The sequence below is a fragment of the Oncorhynchus mykiss genome, chromosome 28 (assembly GCF_013265735.2).
Source record: "Oncorhynchus mykiss isolate Arlee chromosome 28, USDA_OmykA_1.1, whole genome shotgun sequence".
In the NCBI taxonomy this organism is placed as follows: domain Eukaryota; kingdom Metazoa; phylum Chordata; class Actinopteri; order Salmoniformes; family Salmonidae; genus Oncorhynchus; species Oncorhynchus mykiss.
This window is the reverse complement of record NC_048592.1, coordinates 14307053-14314336: the sequence shown is the minus strand read 5'-3', so window position 1 is coordinate 14314336 and position 7284 is coordinate 14307053.

The window sequence follows — 7284 nt, the reverse complement described above, 5'->3', positions numbered from 1 at the left end:
AATAATGTACAAGACAGAAAATCTAGTATTTTTTTCCCCCACTCATATTCTTTTTGAGGTGAATACCAAAAAAATATTAGAATGATGAAAAGGTGTTTTTATCACTGTGCTGTCAATGGTGTGAGGTTGAAAATAATAGCCTTGTGTTGAAATTATTATGATGTTTTAACATACAGGTAACTGAAAACGGCAAATGTCTAACCAAGAAAGATTCACCAATACAGGAGAGACCTAAAACCACTCATCAGTTATTTGTGACTCCTATAAAATCAAATAAAAAGATTGGCCTTGGCTTGTAATTTTAATTGCTGTTGTTGTCTTCTCACAACGGATTGTGGTGAGTAATTCTACTGACGCTAATCCACAAATAACTACACAATAAGCTGAAGACCCTTTCAGACTTTCTCTTGTGTTTGTTACCAATATACAGTACCACTCTGAAAACAAAACATTTTTAGTTTCAAGCACTCAGCCTACCTGACGTTAAAACAAGTGGCAAGTCAACATTTCAGGGGAATCAGAATTGTACATGGTCTCAAGAGATAAAATCCACAATTCCAGCTAAATGCTCTGTATTAGGAATAACAGTGATACTAAAGTCAAATACAGTGAGTACAACATAAACCAAACCACCTTGTATTCAACCAAATGACCCAGTGTTTAGTTACCTTGGTTTCCTCCATTTTCTCCTGTCTGGTTGTGAACAGAGTAGTATGAGTTTCCACTGTTGGCTCCATCCGTTGTTGACAGTTGGTGATATCACGTTCCAAGGTGTTCATGATCAACATAGCTGTTTGGTTTTGAAACTCTACGGCATCAAAGACGAACCTGATAAATGTGAAATACAGGTGAACGGCAATCAATTGATTTGGAATAATGCCAAGCTGATTCCTGTGGCGATATCAATGATGGAAAAGCCAAGACTTCAAAGTTAATAGTGACGCTTCACGCTCTGAGAACAGCATGAATCAAACTAATACATTCAAGCTTTCCAGGGTCTCTGGTGCAACAGGCTTACAATGATAATAAATTCCAAATACTCTAGATAGGGTAGAAGGCCTATTATATTATATTGGCAGAACAGAGGGTGGTTGTGAAGAGAGGAGAGATTCTCACTGTAGTTCTTCAATGACATCTGGCATAGCGGCTGCTGTTTCCTCCATGTGAGGGCCTGTTCTGTACTCTTTGGACTTAGCACTGAGGTCTGCGATCCTACTCAAGGCATGGTTAAACCCTTCGGTAACAGCTTGGTGTAATTCCTATCAATGATAAATGAAAAAAGTCCAACCCACCTTCTGATTCAAAATACATGACCTTATAACTTGAAAATTATGCATGTCTATTAGATGTAATAGATGTTATGGAATGTGTTGTGCTATCCATTACATTTCTCCCTATTTTGAAAATTAAACACAGTGGTAAGTGACTCTGTGTAAACCCTTGCTTCATCATACCTTGACTGAACACAACAAACTGAAGTGTTGTTGTGTTCCGTAGGAAAATCACTGAGTTGCTCCCTTAAACTTCACACTTTCTGAAACAGAGAAATTAATAAGCAATTGAATTTGAAATACTCAACATCTCTCACTAAAATAGAAATACAGTAAACTGAACATAAAATGTTAGATTAGCTCAGATTTATCATTGTAAATCTTTCTCAGTTTTTCCGTTTCAATTTCCAGTTGTTTTGTAGCTGATAACGCCTACCTCAAATTCCTTATGAAATTCCCATCTGGCGTTTTCTGTGTTGGTTTGCTCCTGGTGTAATTCTGCTTCAATAGTTGTTCTTTTATCCTGAAATACAGTTTAAAACTGAAGAAACTGTTCTACACAACGAATCATATCAGTCTCTTGTCATACTGTTTTTATAACACACCTGAGAGTAAAAAGATACTCGACAGAACCAACCCGTGAAACTCAAAACTGTAAAGAAAACAGACAGAAGAGATTTACCTTCAGAATGGCCAGGGCTTTCATCTCGCTCGTCTTTCTTAGGATTCTCAGTCACTTTCTGAGGAGATACTGATGTGCTGCATCAGTAACACTAGTAAAGAAGCCCATTCCATCATTGTACATGGATCTATCTGAATGTCTATCTTCAAGTGCTCCTTTCCTTTCACAAACCCAACTTGTTAGTGAGTCTCCATGCATGGATGAATCTCTAAAAGTACGTGCTTATTTCACTGACAACTAGTGCAGATTATGTGATCGGCAATATCTAATGGTCAAAGCGCTGAATCTAAACATTAGATGTGTCCATAAGGATATGCCACCTCTATATCTAGGATGGATTTACTACAGGTTAGAGTGCATGGATGTCTAGCTAAGTGCATGGCTCCTCTCACACATACTCGCATCCTCTGCTCCACCATGAAGGTCTTCTGCTCCAGCTCCTCCAAGTTGACCTTGGCATTGGGGTGCAGCGTAGCCATCTGCGACAGATCCTCCTTAGCCTCTGCTCTCCGGTCCTCATTCACACTGAACTTCTGCTGCATGTGCTTCCTGTTCTTCTGAAGCTGCTTCTCTGCCTGTTCACTGAATGACACACACAGAGACACACACTCGTACGTAGGTACACACACATACAGTGCCTTGCGAAAGTATTCGGCCCCCTTGAACTTTGCGACCTTTTGCCACATTTCAGGCTTCAAACATAAAGATATAAAACTGTATTTTTTTGTGAAGAATCAACAACAAGTGGGACACAATCATGAAGTGGAACAACATTTATTGGATATTTCAAACTTTTTTAACAAATCAAAAACTGAAAAATTGGCCGTGCAAAATTATTCAGCCCCTTTACTTTCAGTGGCGCAAACTCTCGCCAGAAGTTCAGTGAGGATCTCTGAATGATCCAATGTTGACCCAAATGACTAATGATGATAAATACAATCCACCTGTGTGTAATCAAGTCTCCGTATAAATGCACCTGCACTGTGATAGTCTCAGAGGTCCGTTAAAAGCGCAGAGAGCATCATAAAGAACAAGGAACACACCAGGCAGGTCCGAGATACTGTTGTGAAGAAGTTTAAAGCCGGATTTGGATACAAAAAGATTTCCAAAGCTTTAAACATCCTAAAGAGCACTGTGCAAGCGATAATATTGAAATGGAAGGAGTATCAGACCACTGCAAATCTACCAAGACCTGGCCGTCCCTCTAAACTTTCAGCTCATACAAGGAGAAGACTGATCAGAGATGCAGCCAAGAGGCCCATGATAACTCTGGATGAACTGCAGAGATCTACAGCTGAGGTGGGAGACTCTGTCCATAGGACAACAATCAGTCGTATATTGCACAAATCTGGCCTTTATGGAAGAGTGGCAAGAAGAAAGCCATTTCTTAAAGATATCCATAAAAAGTGTCGTTTAAAGTTTGCCACAAGCCACCTGGGAGACACACCAAACATGTGGAAGAAGGTGCTCTGGTCAGATGAAACCAAAATGGAACTTTTTGGCAACAATGCAAAACGTTATGTTTGGCGTAAAAGCAACACAGCTCATCACCCTGAACACACCATACCCACTGTCAAACATGGTGGTGGCAGCATCATGGTTTGGGCCTGCTTTTCTTCAGCAGGGACAGGGAAGATGGTTAAAATTGATGGGAAGATGGATGGAGCCAAATACAGGACCATTCTGGAAGAAAACCTGATGGAGTCTGCAAAAGACCTGAGACTGGGACAGAGATTTGTCTTCCAACAAGACAATGATCCAAAACATAAAGCAAAATCTACAATGGAATGGTTCAAATATAAACATATCCAGGTGTTAGAATGGCCAAGTCAAAGTCCAGACCTGAATCCAATCGAGAATCTGTGGAAAGAACTGAAAACTGCTGTTCACAAATGCTCTCCATCCAACCTCACTGAGCTCGAGCTGTTTTGCAAGGAGGAATGGGAAAAAATGTCAGTCTCTCGATGTGCAAAACTGATAGAGACATACCCCAAGCGACTTACAGCTGTAATCGCAGCAAAAGGTGGTGCTACAAAGTATTAACTTAAGGGGGCTGAATAATTTTGCACGCCCAATTTTTCAGTTTTTGATTTGTTAAAAAAGTTTGAAATATCCAATAAATGTCGTTCCACTTCATGATTGTGTCCCACTTGTTGTTGATTCTTCACAAAAAAATACAGTTTTATATCTTTATGTTTGAAGCCTAAATTGTGGCAAAAGGTCGCAAAGTTCAAGGGGGCCGAATACTTTCGCAAGGCACTGTACATACAGGTATGTACGCACACACGCACACACGCACGCTCGCACACACACACACACAAACACACACATGTCAGAGGGACCCACCATCAGAGCACCACTGACCAAGTTCTTGATACTGCAATGTATAATGGTGTTACGGATTCCTTTCCTTAGTGATTAGTATTAGATAAATAAAAAATATTGTGATATGAACGAAGTGATAAACCTCTCACTAGATCTTTTTGCTGTAGTCCTCAATCTCCAGTTCATACTCTTTGTTTTCCTCATGAAGATTCAAGGTATCCTGATGTTTCTTTTAAGGAACCCCTCCTCGGTGTGAGAGACCGCCGCTTCACCTGCAAGTCTCTGGAATATGCCCGGACACAACATTAGGAGGATATGATATGTCAACATAACTATGACATCACTTACAGTTGCATGGACTACTTTCTGCAGCTCTGAAATCCCTTCCTTTAATTGTGAAAATGTTCTACCTTCTACCTCGATTCATATTTTCAACTCTACAACCTGTGACCAAAACATAAATATACAATGTATTTGCAAAGAGTAAGGCACTTATGTGCATGGCCTTTACTGGTTCTAACAGCAGACCTATCAGCTTTCTGACAGTTCTTAGCAAACTATTGGAAAAAATGGTGTTTGACCAAATACAATGCTAATTCTCTGTAAACAAATTAACAACAGACTTTCAGCATGCTTATAGAGAAGGGCACTCAACATGTCCTGTACTGACACAAATGACTGATGATTGGTTGAAAGAAACTGACGATAAGAGGATTGTGGGAGCTGCACTGTTAGATTTCAGTGCAGCCATTGATATTATTGGCCATAATCTGTTGTTGAGAAAACTTGTGTTATGGCTTTTCAACCTCTGCCATATCATGGATTGAGTGCTATCTATCTAATAGAACTCAGAGGGTTTTCTTTAATAGAAGCTTTTTTCTTTTCGAGAAGCTTTTCTAGGGCTACTGAGTGGTGCAGCGGTCTTCGGCACTGCATCTCAGTGCTAGAGGCATCACTACAGACAACTTGGTTCAAATCCAGGCTGTATCACAACCGACTGTGATTGGGAGTCCCATAGGGCGGTGCACAATCGGCCCAGCACTGGGTATGAATGGTGTAGGCTATCATTGTAAATAAGAATTTGTTCTTAACTGACTTGCCTGGTTAAATTTCAAAAATGTCATGTAAAGTGTGGTGTCTCCTATCCAAAGGTAACTCGAGAGGGAAACACAGAACCAATTTATAACGCTGATAGTGACAGTTATTTTTCCGATAGAGAGGAACATGAAAATATTACTGAGGAACAAGATGTTTCTGAGCCAGTTCATGCAGATGATTCTGTGAAGTGCCCGTTCCTGCTCCACACAGAAGTACCAGTGCAAATGCTTGGGTACAATCAAACCCGTATAACGCTCCTAAATCAGCTTGTAATAATGCAATTTCACTCAGTCCCGAAGTGTTGTACCAGGTTATAACCAGTCTGGGTACTGTGTTCTTCAGAGAAGCTGTAAGAGAAGTTAGAAATTTGTGCTAAGTCACCGAGGACGTTGACTTTGTAGCAGGGAAGAATGTAGCCAGGTGGTTAAAGCACATAGCTGTATTCCTTTATATCCACTAGATTGCATCAAATTGTATTTGTCACATCTGCTGAGTACAACAGGTGTAGCCCTTACAGTGAAATGCTTACTTCTAAGCCCTTAACCAACAATGCAGTTTTAAGAAAAATACCTTTAAAAAAGAAATAAAATTAACAAATAATTAAAGAGCAGCAGTAAAATAACAATAGCGAGGCTATATACAGAGGGTACCAGTACAAGAGTCAATGAGCAGGGGAACCGGTTAGTCAAGGTAATTGAGGTAATATGTACATGTAGGTAGAGTTATTAAAGTGACTATGCATAGACAATAAACAGAGAGTAGCAGCAGTGTAAAGGGGGGGCAATGCAAATAGTCTAGGTAGCCATTTGATTAGATGTTCAGAAGTCTTATGGCTTTGGGGTAGAAGCTGTTTAGAAGCCTCTTGGACCTAGACTTGGCGCTCCGGTACCGCTTGCCGTGCGGTAGCAGAGAGAACAGCCTTTGACTTGGGTGGATGGAGTCTTTGACTATTTTTAGGGCCTTTGACGTCACCTGGTATAGAGGTCCTGGAAGGCTTGGCCCCAGTGATGTACTGGCCCGTGCCAAATCTTTTCAGTCTCCTGAGTGGGAATAGGTTTTGTCGTGCCCTCTTCTCGACTGTCTTGGTGTGCTTGGACCATGTTCGTTTGTTGGTGATGTGGACACCAAGGAACTTAAACCTCTCCACCTGCTCCACTACAGCCCCGTCGATGAGAATGGGGGCGTGCTCGATCCTCCTTTTCCTGTAGTCCATAATCATCTCCTTTGTCTTGATCACGTTGAGGGAGAGGTTGTTGTCCTGGCACCACACGGCCACGTCTCTGACCTCCCTATATGCTGTCTCGTCGTTGTCGGTGATCAGGCCTACCACTGTTGTGTCATCGGCAAACTTAATGATGGTGTTGGAGTCATGCCTGGTCATGCAGTCATTGGTGAACAGGGAGTACAGGAGGGGACTGAGCACGCACCCCTGAGGGGCCCCCGTGTTGAGGATCAACATGGCAGATGTGTTGTTACCTACCCTTACCACCTGGGGGCGGCCCGTCAGGAAGTCCAGGATCTAGTTGCAGACGGAGGTGGTTAATCCCAGGGTCTCTACCTTAGTGATGAGCTTGAGGGCACTATGGTGTTGAACGCTGAGCTGTAGTCAATGAATAGCATTCTCACATAGGTGTTCCTTTTGTCCAGGTGTGAAAGGGCAGTGTGGAGTGCAATAGAGATTGCGTCATCTGTGGATCTTTTTGAGCGGTATACAAATTCGGTATGCAAATTGGAGAGGGTCTATGGTTTCTGGGATAATGGTGTTCATGTGTGCCAGTGACGAGCCTTTCAAAGCACTTCATGGCTACAGACGTGAGTGCTACAGGTAGGTAGTAATTTAGGCAGGTCACTTTAGTATTCTTGGGCACAGGGACAATGGTGGTCTGCCTGAAACATGTTGCTATTACA